The sequence below is a fragment of the Trichechus manatus genome, unplaced genomic scaffold, assembly GCF_000243295.1.
Source record: "Trichechus manatus latirostris isolate Lorelei unplaced genomic scaffold, TriManLat1.0 scaffold00033, whole genome shotgun sequence".
Classification (NCBI taxonomy): Eukaryota; Metazoa; Chordata; class Mammalia; order Sirenia; family Trichechidae; genus Trichechus; species Trichechus manatus.
This window is the reverse complement of record NW_004443969.1, coordinates 18377455-18393642: the sequence shown is the minus strand read 5'-3', so window position 1 is coordinate 18393642 and position 16188 is coordinate 18377455. Positions and strand designations below refer to the sequence as shown.

Below are 16188 nucleotides of genomic sequence, written 5' to 3'. Positions count from 1 at the left end.
TTCCCTCATTAACATAAACTCACTGCCCCCTAGGGTTCCTATCTAATCTATTAACTTGCTGTTGTCAGTTTGATCCCATGTAGGGTTTTTTTGTGTGTGTGTGCTTTAGGGGAAAGTTCATTTCTCATACAAAAATTTATACACATATTATTTTGTGACTTTGTTTGCAATCCCCACAATGTGAGAGCAAGCACACTCCGCCTTTCCACCCTGGGTTCCCTGTGTCCATTCAACCAGTTCCTGTCCCTTCCTGCCTTCTCATCCTGCCTTTGGACAGGAGCCTCCCATTTGGTCTCGTGTATCTGATTGAACTAAGATGCACACTCCTCACATGTATTATTTTTTGTTTTATAGTCCTGTCTAATCTTTGTCTGAAGAGTGGGCTTCAGGAATGGTTTCAGTTTTGGGTTAACAGTGCATCCAGGGGCTATAGTTTTGGGGATCTTTTCCACTCTTTAAAAAAAAAAATTTTTTTTAGTGTTATAATAATTAACCTCAAGTGAGTTTTGCTCATTTTTCTATTCATGTCTACCAAATTTCTAGGCGTCTGTTTAATATCTTGATATTTACTTGATAAAAAATGCTGACATTAATGAAGGATTTTTCTCATCATTTATAAAGAGTTTCCTAAAACTTTCCACTCCACAATGAATCAGTAAATTTTATTGTTTCAGGGCTGTTTTAAGGGAAGAATACCAAAAAATGTATATAATACCCCAAAACTACCAACTTTTACCTTAGAGTTGCAAAATAAGTTTTTAAAACTTACAACAGAAATGACAATCTTTAAAAGCCAAGGTTTTTGATTTGTAATAGATGGATATTTTAAAGAACTCAAGTGATCAAACCCCACATGCAGCCCAGCATAAAATTTATATACAAATATCAATTATAAAAAAGAATAGAAGAAACAATGAGCCTAACCCATGAATTAAATAAACTTGCTCATGTTGGGGAAGGGAATCTTCAGAGAGGGAAGAGGAATATTGGATTTAGCTTTCTAATACTGAGCCAGGCTTCTGCCCTCCCTTCACCCCCCAACTACCACTTCCAGTTAAGTTCAAAGGAGTAAGTACTGGGTGGTTGAAAGTTAGTGGGAACTCCAGATACATCTGGGAGGATCTGATGTTAGAAATGTCCAGAGCCATGTTCTTAAGCCCCAGGAGGCAATCCAAAGGGTTTGTAGAGAACTCCTCCACGTCAGCTTGGTGTCAGAGTCCTAGTTAAAAATGTTAGCAGAATGGACCTGAACCTGGAGAGTATCCTGAAATTCCCATTCCCCCCAGAGAAGGGTGTGGAAGGAACAGGGAGACATCAAGTGGACCCCAACGGAGCTTGACATTTGGGAAAAGGAGCAGTGGTGAACCAGCATGGAGTCATGGCAGTTCATAGACATCTTGGAAGATGCAGCAATAATGGGAGCAGATGACCAAAACAGTGGAAGCATATCTCAATGGATTTCAGAAAATGGCTGTGAATTCTTAGCTCTGCCTCAGTGTTCTGTTACCACTCACCCCTGCAAACTAAGATACCATCCTGAGAAAGAAAGGGATAAGGATGGAACTCTGAATTGACAGGGCTTATATTCGGAATTTACTGAGAAAAATCACAAGAGTCACTAAACTTACAAGAACTTAGAAGACTGAGCTACCTGCACCAAACAGATGTGGGTTGAAGATAGAAATTAAGCTCAGATAAAAATAAAGTTCCATTATTTCCCCACCTGATGATATTTACATATATAACTTTTTAAAAAAATTAGCAAATTCTGTTGGCAACTGGAATCATTTTATGTAAAAGTATGATTATCAAAGTTCTGAAAAGAAATTTTTAATTACATATCAGAATCAAAATTGGAGCCTATCTTATGTTTAATTTGAATACATAACTGAACTGTATCAATGAAATAAATTAAGTGAAAAACATCCATCTTACAAAGTCATTGTTTACTTGAGGTGCTGAGGTTCATTGTGTTACATATTTATTTAATTCTAAGTACATAGGAAATTGGTTTAGGAAAAAGACAATTCAAAAGTACCAGTTTGTTTGTTTTGTTTTATTTTTAGCAGAAATTAATGCTGTTGTTCAAAAACCATTCTTTCAGCAAGCATTTTCATACACACAGCACCAGGCTGGGTATTGAGGGGAACTAGTATGACACTTTCTATCAGGGATGATAAGCCCTTTGAGTTTTAAGATTATGCTTACATAAAGAGGAGGAATTAAAGAAGTGGTTCTAGCCTGGATGAATTAGATCCATTCGCTATCATTTAGAACAGAGATTTTGACTATTTTTTTTTTTTTATCTTTTAGAAAAGAAGAAAAATACTACAATTTTTAAAGAGAATCTCTTCTTCTGTAGTTACGTATCAAAAAATAACATAGAAGCCCTTATGTTCATAACACTTTCCGCGGAAACTGATTCAAAATTCACCTCTTGGCATTTTCTTCTTTAAAAATCAAATACAATGACTATGAAGCAGGGAAATGAAAAAAAATATATATATCTCAACGTGTTTTTTCCATTTCAGGAACACTATTTCAATACTTTCTTCTTATTTAGCAAAGTTTTCTTTCATATTTCTGTATTCACTAAAGAACTAAGCATTTGTCATTTCTGTTTGTGGAGTGATACTGAAGATTCAGGAATGTGAGTTATGATGATTGCTGGATATATCTGAGAGAAACATCAAAGGCCTAGTGTGAGAACGTAACATCACAGGAGGAAATAATAATTTGTGCTTGAAAATACTGTTGACATGTTTATAACCTAAATATGAAAGAAACAACGGCCTACATGAGAGGAAAAATGTGTTAGTCCTTAGAAAAGAAAAACTGAACTGATTCCATAGTTGAGACCAAGACATTGTTTTTTAATGCTTTATTTACTGAAGATATAAAAATACTTTAACTTTGTATCTGAAAGAGTATAGGCACTATATTATGATTGTTTAAAAAGAAAGAATTTCCAAGTGGTCTACCTCATTATTTGATGATGAGATGCCTCTTTTGCATTTACTCACTGAAGAAATTATAATTTGCTAGTTACCAAAAAAAAAAAATTAAAGACTGTTGAGAGCACGGTCTGCCTCTTCATCTTCCTTCTGGCCTGTTTAAGCAGTGGCCTTGGGCACTGAACATTCTCTGATAAGGAGGCTGGAACTTGGGTCTATCTTTCTACTGGTCACTTCTCCTTATCAGAGAAGCCATCCTCCCTATTCTGGGCACACAGTAGCTTTCTCTGTCCCTTGCTCATGTGCAGACACCATAGGGCACCTGGCCAACCCCATTTTTATATCTGTTCCCAGCAGAGAGGGAACAGGGTCTCCTTTGACTGCAGCACAGGAGGGATGTGCGTGGAACATCTGCCCTGCACCAGCTGTGAGGGCCACCTAGTTGGCCATGGGAGACAGTGCCCACAATTGAAGCTGATCCCACTCTGTCTCTTCTCTACACAAGTAAAGCGTTATCCCATGCACTGTTAGAAGATGAGGTTTGCGTCTTTTATTAGTGACCTCGAACCTTGGTACGACAAGAAAAAAGAGGGAAAAAGAGTTTGGATTTTATTCCTCTATTATTTTAAGAGGCTAGCAATTTGGATGAGGTAGAAGGAGTGCTGATAATCAGCAGGAACACACCTGTACAGTCATGCTAGTTGTTAAAATATTGGTATTCTTAGAACCTGTATTAAATAGCCACTGCCCCAAACTGCCCAACTCACTAAGATCTCCTATCAGGACTCCCCACCTCCTCATAATCCAGCATCCAGTAGATTAATATGCAGGGCATTCAAAGGCCACCTGGACCCTGGACCAGCACCATCGAATATTCTAATCATTTGCCATCCATCACCTTCAAGCCATCCCCACAACAGGTGGATCTATCACCCTTGGATGGAAGCAATATATTAAGCTTAGCTGCTAACCAAAATGTCAACAGTTCAAATTCACCAGCCACTCCTCAGAAACCCTATGGGCAGCTCTACTCTGTCCTATAGGGTCGCTATGAGTTGGAATCAACTCAACAACAATAGGTTTGGTTTTGGTTATATAAAACACTTAAGATTGGTTTAGATAATCAAGTTATTGGTTCTCATGCCAGTCGGAAATTCTGTTCAAAAAGTATGGTCGAGCAAATCTTCTGCACAGCTAACTTCTGAGGAAAGAAGGGTAGAAAGAAAGATCTGTTTGCTGACCAGCGCTTTGGTCGAGTGAGCCAGACCCGGTCTCTCAGGGCACCCAGGCTTCCTTGAAAAGGGTGAAATTAAACCTTCCCATACTCCTTTAAAAATAAAACCAAGAAAACTAAACCCGTTGCCATTCAGTTGATTCCAACTCATAGTGACCCTACAGGACAGAGTAGAACTGCTCCATAGGGTTTCCAAAGAACAGCTGGCGGATTTGGACTGCTGACCTTTTGGTTAGCCACCAAGCTCTTAACCACTGCGCCACCAGGGCTCCAGCCTTTAAAAATGTATAAGCTAAATTCCAGTTGTCCGACTAACATCTTCCCTCTTCCTTGGTGCCTTTGTGTGTTTTGGCACTGATGGACCCTCATTTACCAAACAGAAGTGATCTGAAACACACACACACAGATACACACACAAAAGATCTGTTTGCTAGGAAATGGACATGAGAATCTCAAGTCATCTCACTTAATTTTGCAAAAATCCTTTGAAGTAGGTATTATTTCCACCGTTTTAGATTTCAGAAAAGTAAGTCTTAAAGAGATTGAGTGACTTTATCCGAAGGGACACAGCTAGTTAAGTTGTGGAGCCAAGTGTGAAGCCTGTGTTCTGCTCAGTAAGTAAGCTGGCACACTGACCACAATGTCCAGATGGCTGTGGTCCGGATGGCATCATTAGAAGAAGGTTGAAGGAGGGGGCTGTTGTTGACTGAGTGGCACCCCCCAAAAAGCTTTGTTGAAGTTTTAATCTCAGTACCTGTGAATGTGACCTTGTTTGGAAATAGGATCTTTGAAGATTTTTTTTTTAAGTTAACCCGAGGTCATACTGGAGTAGGGCGGGTCCTAATTCAATATAAGTGGTATCATTATAAAGGAGGAAAAGAGACAAAAAGGCAAGGCAGCCATGTTAAGACAGAGGCAGGGATGGAGTCATGTTGCACCTGCAAGCCAAGGAATGCCTGGGGCTAGCAGATATAAGAAAGGATCTTTCTCTAGAGCATTCAGAGAGAGCATACCCCTGCTGAGACCCTGAATTCAGACTACCAGCTTTCAAAACAGTGAGAGTTAAGTTTCTGTTCTTACAAGCCACCCAAGTTGTAGTACTTTGTTACCGCAGCCCTAGGAAGCTAATGTAAGGGTGAAAGTGACTATATCAACAAGCCAAGTAGAAGCTGAGATACCCAGTTCCTGGAAGCTGAGTGGAAGCGCAGGCACTAAAAGTAGATCTGCGTAAAGAAAAATAGTTTAGTAACAGTAAAGTTAGAATTGCGTTGATACTTGTTACTAGAGGTTTTATTTCTATCCTTTACACTTCTAATTAAATTACCCTTCCTTACTGAGACTTAGTAGAATGTTTCTGCATTTCACTAATTAATCCTTCAGAAATAGTCAAGGAGATGCTGCTAGAAGATAGAGGTGGTATAGTGGGCCAAAGCAGACATGGTGCCTGCCCACATAGTTTAAAATCTCTTGAGTGTGTGTGTGGCCGGGGGTAGGGGAAAACTGAACAAATACTAACTCAAACAAAAATGTGGTAGGCAAGCTCTTACACTGAGCTCCTCCCCATGATTCTTCCCTACCAGTGTTCATGCATTTATGCAATCCTCCCCACCCTTGAGTGTGGACAAAAAGCAAGAATATAGGGGACATAGTGAGGTGGAAAGAATTAAGGGATATTTAGGAAAATGAATTCAAAGCTAGATGTCTGATACCAAACAATAACTAAGTAAGACTGAGTTGCTGACATACTCTATCAGGAGTCAGATATTAATTGAGTGGATTGAAACCCTGAAAGGAATGAAACCAGAGACTCACAGGGAGAAGAGAAAGACGGACTACGGAGACAGATGAATCTGTAAGTCCAGAAATGCCAAGGATTGCAGCAGCTACTAGAAGTTGAAATAACCAAGCAAGGGCCTTACTCTAGAGCCTCACCCTGAATTTGGACTTCTAGCTTCCCGAACTGTGAGACAATACATCTCTGTTCTTTAAAGCCACTCGCTTGATTTGCATTACGGCAGTACGAGGTAACAGACACAAACTCTATTACATAATTTTCTGCCATGTAGACATGAAACAAAATAATAATTCCATATATTATGCATTAAAAAGTGCTGGAGCCATTGGTGGTTAATTGTTTCAGATGGTAGCTGATTTTTCATATGATGTTTTTCCTCCTGTACATCTTTATTCTGATATAAAGTATTAATAATCACCATGTTCTTTTAATCATTGGTGGTATCTATCTTCAATCTTAATGAAATTCTAACTGTTATTTCTTCTGGAAAAACTGCAACTTTTTAAGATTAATTGCTCTCCACTTTTACTTGATAAAAAGCAATTTAATCACTTAAATGGGATATTATAACAAGAGGATGGCATTTTTATCTTATTAAAATTTATTCCTATCCATAACCATTTTTGAAGTAAAGAGGTTTTGGGCCCTCTTCTTTGATAAATCTGACATTTTTCAGGTAATTCTGGATATTTCCATGAAGAACAACATCAATGCTAACCTATTTTCGATATAAGAACCAATACTAGTGTAATATTCTTACCTTAACTAGATCAAAATTTTTAATAGCATTACTACTTTAAGTAAAACAAAAAAAGAGGAAGTATTCTATTTAATAAAAGAAAATAATATTTTAAAGAGATAAATTCTATCTCCCATATTATTTTCCAACTGATGGAAAGCAAACAAAGTGGAATGTTTGATGACTCCTCGTTTAGCTAAATAAAGCCTTGTGGAAATCGTCAAACAAGTTTAACTTAGAGATGTGTTGGTTTTTTCCTGATTTAGGTTCTTATCGTTGTTCTAATAATTTTGAGAGCAATAAAAACAATGTTAATTGAGGCAGACATTGTTCTAAGCAATCATTTAATTTTCAAAACACTGTCATGAGGCATATAGTATTATTACCCTTATTATACAGATGAAGAAATCGAGACTCTACAACACTCAATAAATAATTTAAGGTTACACAATTACTAAGGAGTCCCTGGGTGGTGCAAATGTTAAGTGTTCAACTACTAGCTGAAAGATTGGTGGTTTGAATCCATCCAGAGGCACCTCGGAAGACAGGCCCGGTGATCTGCTTCCGAAAGGTCACAGTCTTGAAAACCCTGTGGAGCAATTCTACTCTGCACATATGGGGTCACCATGAGTTAGAATCAACTCAATGGCAACTAATAATGGCACATAATTATTAATCATTGGCATCCAAATGGAGATACAGATGATTAGGACCAAGGATATGCACACGCTAATGTAAACTCACCCGGGGCAGGTATTTTTACCAAATTAATGAGTCTATAAAAGCAATACTTAAGAACTGTACTTAGGTTTCTGAGCTGGCAAAATACTTGGCTAGATGACAGACTAGAAGGCAGAACTGTCGCATTCTTTTTAGCATGCACAATGTTTTTTGTTGTTGCTGTTTTTATTCTTTTGACCAACTCGGTTCTTTTAGAATCTCTGCAGTCAGTCACCCTTGTTCAAAATACATGGACTAGGCATCTGATTTAGTGATCTTGGGTAAGCTTATCATTCGTACACTATAGCTCCAAGTCTTCACAAATGGACATGGGAGCTGTTTAAAATCTTTTAAAAAGCAAATAAAAATGATTATTCAAAAAATATACACTGAAACTCAAAATAAATTACAGAAAAGCTAAGAAAATTTAAATTCATTTTAAGAGCCCATCACTTAATTTTCTGGAATTTACGAAAGGTAAAATTAAAACAAAATAGAAATGTAATCTAAATGAAATCTTGGCATGAATTCCAAAAAACAAATATTCTAAAGCTAATGAAGTAAAATTCAAAACCATTAAATTAGTTCATAAGTAGTTATTATCATAACAAGCTCATAAATCATTGCTACAAACTGAATATGAACAATAACAATTAAGATGCAATCTCATTGTACTTGGACTAGAAATTTTAATCTTTTGCCATCAAAAATTAAAAATCAGCCAGGGAGTTAATTTACTCAGAATGGGAGATATTAATAGAATTTTTAGAAAAGTAAGGTGTTGGAAGAGATCCAATAAATATTAAAAAGTAAAGATTTTAATTTGCTTTGTGTTTTTTAAACACCATAAATTTCCTAAAAGGATTTTCAAATAGATGATATCAAAAAGAAAGTATCACTTATTATGGAGGTATCTTTGAGGCATGATATTCAGATACAGTAAGAGAAAATCACCAGGGTTCCACTGAATATAATTTCAGATGCTGGGAGTTATGAAATGAAATATCCAAACTCTCCTTGATCTTTTTAATCAGGCTTTAATGGCAGAATCTTCAGTATGAATTTCTGAATATTTCATGCACTGAATTAATTTCACTTACCTCCCCTCCCCTCGAACCTCCCCAAAACTAAACAAAAGCCATTCCGATTTTCAGAGACTATGTTAAACATGCAGTTCATCCTTGGAACAAAATCCAACATAAAATGAAATCAGATCACAACTATTTTAAGAGGTTCATTGGCATAAAAACTGCTTTTATAATGCCTTTTAAATTGACAATTTATGACCATATATTTAATAATTTAAGTCTAGTTTTCAGAATATGAACATGACTGGAAGTAAGTTTCTTCTTCTTTTCTCTGTTTCTCTCTCTAGAGTCTTAGAACTAAATAAAATTGCTTTGTTGCCTTCATAGCTTTAAAAAATGTGCTAAATTACATTGTTACAGGATTGCAAAGACATGGAACATTTAGGGTATAGCATAATTGTTTATTCTTAAACAGGCTCTATAATAGCAATTAGGGACAGGCAATTGAATGTTTGTCATCTTACATCCTAGGGTCCTCTATAACCTAACCTCACAAAAAGTGTATTACTTATTTTCCTCGTCAAATAATCATGCTTCATGGAGCCAAACGTTCCACAAAGGTTGTGTTATTCAGAAAGCAATCGGAAATCAATGTATTTCAATTAATTTCATATATTCTTAATTTTCTTAATGAAAATATTAGCTACTGAACTTTAAGAAACATGTACATAGTACTCTTTAATACTTGAGAAGGGGGAGCTGAGAATGTTTCAGTAAAGTTTGTTACAAATTTACCTTTGTGCTTTATTGCATCCACCTGTCACCAAAAAAAGGAGCACCCAAGTCATAGACACAGCCGATGGCACACAGATTTCCATCCAATTTGTTTTAGTTTCTGAGCTATCACTACAGCAGTTCAACTCATTCTGATGCTTCATTTTTATCATCTGAGAATCACAGAGCTTAAAAGCTGGAAGGGAAACTTAGAGATTCCCCCAGCTCTATTTATTTTACCCACGAGCAAACCGAGACCTGAGGAGGTGAAAAGACCCAAATTTGTAATCTTGTTCCACATGAACAGCCAGTGGATCCCCTTGGCTTTTAAGGTAAAATCAAAATTCCTTATTTGGAACTCAAGGACCTCCATGCTCTGGTCCCTGATTGGTATGCATGTAAAACCAGCCTGCCTGGCCCACCCTACCCCTGCCATGGGCCCCATTCAGTCTAAGTGTTAGAAGCGTTTCTCCAGTCAGCTAAAATGGTACCTTCTCAGAAAAGACTTCCCTAACCTCTTGTTTCCTGTCCCTGCTCTCACTGAACAATAAGTACCTGGACCATAGGGGCTTAATCATTTCTGTATCTCCAATGCTTTACATACTGCTAGACCTATAGTAGATGCTCAATAAATATTTTTTTAGTTGATAAATGAAACAACTGTATGACATTGGACTAATAACTTAGCATCCATTTGCCCCAAGATCAAACTGATCTTTGATTCCTCCCTCTTTCTTGCCCTTGCTCTTTTATCCAAACTTCTAAGTCCTCTTGATTCAATTTCCCAATAACTCTCAACTTTGCCCTGTTTTCTTCATCCTATTTGCTGCTACCGTCTTTTAGATAGTGGGCACTTCACTTCCGTATGATTGCAAACATGTCATAACTGAATTCGTTTCTATTCTTGGTCTCCTTCAGAGGACTGCCACCTACCTTTCAGAATAGACCCAGAATCCTCCTACTTCTCACCTACTCCTCTGCTTTGAACTAGAGCAGAGTTTACTTACTTATTTACTGTAAGCATTCCTCAGCAGGTCTTCCAACATCTACCCTACCACAGTTACAGCCTAGTCTCAACAGAACAGCTAGGATGATGATTTTAAAAGTTATTATGTCATGTCACTCTTCTGTCAAAATGAACAATGGCTCCCATGTCCTTATATTGCCTTATAAGAGCCTGCATTATCTGGTCCCTTTTATCTCTCTAATTTCATCTCCTGCTCACCTCCAGCTTGCTCAGTTGATTCCAGGCAAGCTAGCCTGTCTTAGAGCCTTTGACTAAATACTCCCCCTGCTGGAAATCTCTTCCCCAGATAACTGCTTGGTTCATTTCCTACCTTCTTCAAATCTTTATCCAAATCTTATTTTCTCAATACGGGCTTCCCTGAATGCCTTTTTAATACTGTAAGCTGCCAAGGATCCCACCTAGGGTGCTCCTCTACCCCCTTATCCTGTTCTACTTTTACAGTTGTCCATAGGACTTATCAACTTCTAACATTTTGTATAATCTCCTCTTTATAGTATGTATAGTCCATCTTCCCCTGCTGAAATGTAAGCTCTCTGGGGACAAACATTTTTGCTTTGTTCATCAACATACCCCAAACACCTTAAACATTGCCAGGAATATAGTAGCTATGCTCAATAAATATTTTTTGATGGAAGGAAGTATCACATGGAAGTGTTATGAAGCTGTGACTTCAAGAATTTTAAGTGAAAATTCTTCCGCTACTGTTAGTGAAATTGTTAAATTCTTTTCATGAATAATTAGACTTTTCCACTCTTCCTTCTTGGTTTCCCCAAGCTCTATTCATCCATCAGCCAAACCATTTCTTCTAGCCTCCACTGCAAGTCTTTTCTAGCTGATCAATCCAATTTGGACGAACAAATACAAAATGAGTATGGTTTTGAGCATGTTAACACTCCCCTTCAGGGATCTAACTTCATTTTGGTAGGATTTGGGGATGGTTACAGGAGTGTGTAAGTCCCTCAGTGAAGTTCTAAGGCCATGTCCCCACAGCAGGGAATTGATGTTGATAAACTACCAAGTGGAGTGAGAAGAAAGGCTCAGGGAACAGAGACACACTTGTTAGAACTTAAGTAGACATTGGGAGTACAGAAGGGAGAGTTTCAGGCTCGCTTCAGGAAGATGGAGTTAGAGTTTAGACATAGAATTGGAGAAAGCAGTGTGATGTAAACTATAAAAAGAAAGATAAAAATCAAACAAACAAACTAAAATAAGAGAGCAATGAGAGTCTAAACCTAGGTGGTTGGTAACCAGCGTATTGGTAGGAAAAATGAAAGCATGGCTAAGCATTGGAAACAGATTCAAAGGTACCAGTAACTAAAAACAAAATATATATATATATATATTGAGAATAGACACAATAGGTTGCTTCAGCCCATAAATGGCACATCTATCCCTTGAAGCCAGCAATAGATTCCTGGACATGGATGTTAAAACTCGAGATGATCATGACACTAAGCAGGCAGAATATCACCAAGTTATATTAAGTTATCACAGAATATTTTTAGCAAATTTCTATTTTCTACCAAAAATTCATATATTCACAATTTCTATACTTTGTTCTAAGTCTGCTGATTTAACTCGTCTAGAAAGCAATTTGAAGAAGGATCATAAAGTTCAATTCCTTTCCTCCTCTCATTTGCCCATCCATCTGTAAATATTGCAAGATAGGGTGCTTCACGGGGTTTTGTTACAGATTTAGTTACATCTTCACAATCTCACCCTACAAGGGCTTGTTCAAATGAGTCCTGTGAGCTAACAGTGTGACAACCATAAAACCAGTTGCTGTTAAGCTGATTCTGACTCACAGTGACCCTATAGGACAGAGTAGAATTGTCCCATAGAGTTTCCAAGGCTGTAATCTTTACGGAAGCAGACTGCCACATCTTTCTCCCTCGGAACAGCTGATGGGTTTCAACCATTGACCTTTCCGTTAGCAGCTGAGCATTTAACCACTACACCACCAGGGCTTCTTCACCATAACCAAAAAATCAAACTCGTTACTGTCGATTCAGACTCATAGTGACCCTATAGGACAGAGAAGAACTGTCCCATAGGGTTTCCAAGGATCAGCTAGTGGATTCGAATGTCTGACCTTTTGGTTAGCAGCCGTAGCTCCTAACCACTGTGCCACCAGGGCTCCTCCTTAACCATAGTCAGAAAAATTTTTTTTAATTTAAAAATAAAAATAAAAACACTTCTTGAAATCATGAATCTTAATGACAATTGTTTCCTGATATTTCAGAATAATATGTTGTTCTTACAAGAGCTAAGTCAGTATTTTCTTGGTTTGAAAGCATTATTAATAAATGATACCTTTGAGAAATTCCTACATTTACTTTTTGGAAATACTTTATTTTGAAATACTAGTTTATAATCCTTTGAGAACTACCAACGTTACAAGTATAAGAACCGAGAGCTGTCTGGATCTAGGACTTTAGAAAGAACTACTTGAATTTTATTCTTCATTGTTGGTTAAAATACTCATGAAGTTGTCTGCAGCCAGTTTTCATGGATATATTTGGTTTTCTTAGAAGCATATGGAAATGCATATTTAATTTGACAGTATTTTGCAAATCATACCCCCTTCAGAATAATTGGCAAAGTAGAAACGTTTCCATATGCTACAAGGTGGTTTGTCTATTATGCTGAAAATGAAAGAAAGGGCTTTGTACTCAGCAACAAAAAATAAAAATATTTTATTGTGCATTGTCTTAGTTATCTAGTGTTGCTATAACAGAAATACCACAAGTGGGTGGCTTTAACAAACAAATATATTTTCTCACAGTTTAGTAGGATAGAAGTCTGCCTTCAGTGTGGTGGCTCTAGCAGAAGGCCTTTTCTTTCTGTTGGCTCTGAAGGAAGGTCCTTGTCTTTTTGAGCTTCAGCTCCTGAGCGATCTTCATGTGTCTTGGAGGATCTCGCTCATTTCTGCCTGCTTACTAGCTGGTTTAATCTCTTTTATGTCTCAAATGAGATTAGCTCAGGACATACCCTACACTAATCCTGTCTCATTAACATAACAAAGACAATCCATTCCCAAATAGGATTATAGCCACTGGCATAAACCCCGAAAACCTTTTGCTGTCTAGTCGACTCCAACTCATAGCGACCGTATAGGACAGAGTAGAACTGCCCCATTGGGTTTCCAAGGAGCGGCTGGTAGATTCGGACTGCTGACTTTTTGGTTAGCAGCCAAGCTCCTAACCGTTGCACCACCAGGACCTCAAACCACAGGCTATAATTTACTACACATATTTGAGGGAACAAAATTCAATCCATAACAAGTGTTATAGATCACTAAAGAAAATGAAGATTGATAGGCCAGTATCCTTGTACTCAAAATTTTAAAATTAAGAAAGTTTCACTGTATAATCATCTTTCAAGCAATTCTGTTGGACATACTAAGATGAAGTCTTACAAGAATCACAGGCCACTTAAAAAAAACAGAGCCTTATCGTCATTTCTTGCCTATATTGCCAGAGCTTGTGTCAAGCCTTCAGTTGCCCTGACCAAAGCTGATTGGAGAAGGAATTGATATGGGAGCCAAATAAGCTCTTTATATATGAGTTGGGTATAAGAGAGACAGACCCCAACTCTAGACAAACAGATAATTTCCACCCAATCAAATTATCTCCTCTGGAAAAGTTAAAAAAAAAAAACAGGTAAATGAAGGGAAGATGGAGCACTTAAGTTCAAGTTTTTGTTCCAAGTAAAGTATTCCAAGTATTCTTCAGGTCTGAGAAGTTAGCCCACCCCAATCCGGAAGCACTGGGACCCACTAGGACTGTGTGTGATGAGGCAGTTCCCGCATGCTGCCCACTTCTATGTATCATTGCAATAAGCCTCCAACCCAACTGTGGGCAGTGATGGTTCAGTGGTAGAATTCTTGCCTTCCATGAAGAAGACCTGGGTTTGATTCCCGGCCAGTGTAGTTCATGCACAGCCAACAACGCTGTTAGTGGAGGCTTGTGCATGAACAGGTTTCAGCAGAGCTTCCATGCTAAGATGGACTAGGAATTCTTAGGCCTGATGATCTACTTCTGAAAACCAGCCAATGCAAACCCTATGGATCAAGTCTGAACCACAATCCATCACTGGGATGGCCCAGACCAGGCAGTGTTTTGTTTCACAGTGCGTAGGTTTGCCATGAGTCAGGGACAGAGTCAACAGCTGCTATCAATACCACCAGTTGATTTAGCCATTATAAGAAGTCAGACTGATACACATATTTTCTAAGCAAGAACAAATAAAAGTTTAACAATAGCTCCTCAGAGTTACTATCAAAAACCCTGCAGATTTCAAAGGTCACTTTATGGACAAAACTTGAAGTAATTAAAACAAAAGCTGAAGCTCTTTGACAAGTTTTACTTTTTGTGTCTGAAAGGTTCAATGACCCCATATATCTTCAGAGACACTAGGCTGCAATTTTAGAATAGACAATAAATGTTGAGGTTTCAGAGGACTTCAGTTTTTCCGAATTAATGATAATGTCATCATTATCTGAGAGCAGTAATTTGTGGGCCAAGAATGGCTTTAATATATCTTTTTTTACCAATAATTACTATTTCAGCTTTCTTTAAAGAGCTGCAGTTACTTTGTCTCCTGACTTGAGAAAAACAGATCGTTTACTAAATTTATTTTTAACTGTGATCATGCCTTAATGCATAAAAGTTATTTTTATGATCATAGCTTAAATTTACCACACAGGACAATTATTTGGAAGATTTTACATAGTAAAAATCATTAAGCCAAGAAGATGGGGGGGATCCTTTTCAAGTTATTGATCTAAAATGATCTCCAAATGAGGAGAGGCTTAGATTATATGTAATTATTTCATAGATCAGTTTGGTGCAAGGGATTTGTCCTCTTTCAGATCCCATATAGTGATGCTTTGAAGGCCTGGACTTACAGTAGGTAACTCACTCCATGATCATAGCTCCGGAACTAAGTGTGAGCTTGAAGCAATCTTGATTTTGCCAGTTTATAATTTCTAAAATATTGTAGAATAGGAAGAAAGAGCAATTTGATGATAATGAGGAAGGCTTTAAAATGTTAAGTCAATAACTCAGATTCCATAAAAATTCTAGTGAAGAGTATAAAAAGGAACAGATCATTTGATATATCCTTTGAAGAAATACCATTTAAGTAATTCTTTTTCTTCAGCTGAAATCTCTCTCATAGGCAACAATTTCAGCTTTCAAAGTAAAATAAATTCATTCACTTGGTTAACACAGCATTCTGTTTTATAGAGGATACTTACTTGCAAGTCTCTCTACCTCCTGGCTCAAGCTTTTCCCAGTCAGCTTCAAGTTGAAGTCATCTCTCCCTCCATTGCTCCTAATGCTTATTTGACCATTTAAATGACATCTCTCCAAATGGATTATAAGATTTTAAAATTATGGGTGCTATGATATACTTAAGTCCCTGGGTGGTCCAAATGGTTGGCAGTTCAAACCCACCCAGCAGCACCACAGAGGAGCACCACAGAAGAAAGCCCTGGCAATCTGCTTCCATGAAAATATTACAGCCACGAAAACCCTATGGAACAATTCTACTCCCTAACACGTGGGATTGCCATGAGTTGGAATGAGTTTTCTTGGCTCCTATATTTATTTGCATCTATGAAAGTTTTTTTGCACAAAAATATTTTTTGGTTATATTTGTTCATGTCTCCTTAAGAGACTCAAGGCTGTTCCTTCTACATGATGAAGCAATGAGCACTTGGCATTAGAAAGATACGTAGATATATATATTGGAAGTTTCATTATCTGATGACAAATGGAGTATATGCAAATGGCAGACTAAAAGAAACCCATTTTAAGCCAGTAATCATAATTTTATAGTAACTAACTGAGAAAAAATAGTTTAATTAATTGTTATCTTGAAAATTATATAAAAAATTTAACTTATAATTTGA

The 16188-nt window shown here is 37.4% G+C and overlaps 1 protein-coding gene across 2 annotated transcripts in view; it reads right to left on the bottom strand.

The window, feature by feature from the left end:
* The window catches only part of KYNU (kynureninase), a 154949-nt gene that overhangs the window by 20916 nt on the left and 117845 nt on the right, over positions 1-16188 (bottom strand). The gene's annotated exons all lie outside the window — the stretch shown is intronic.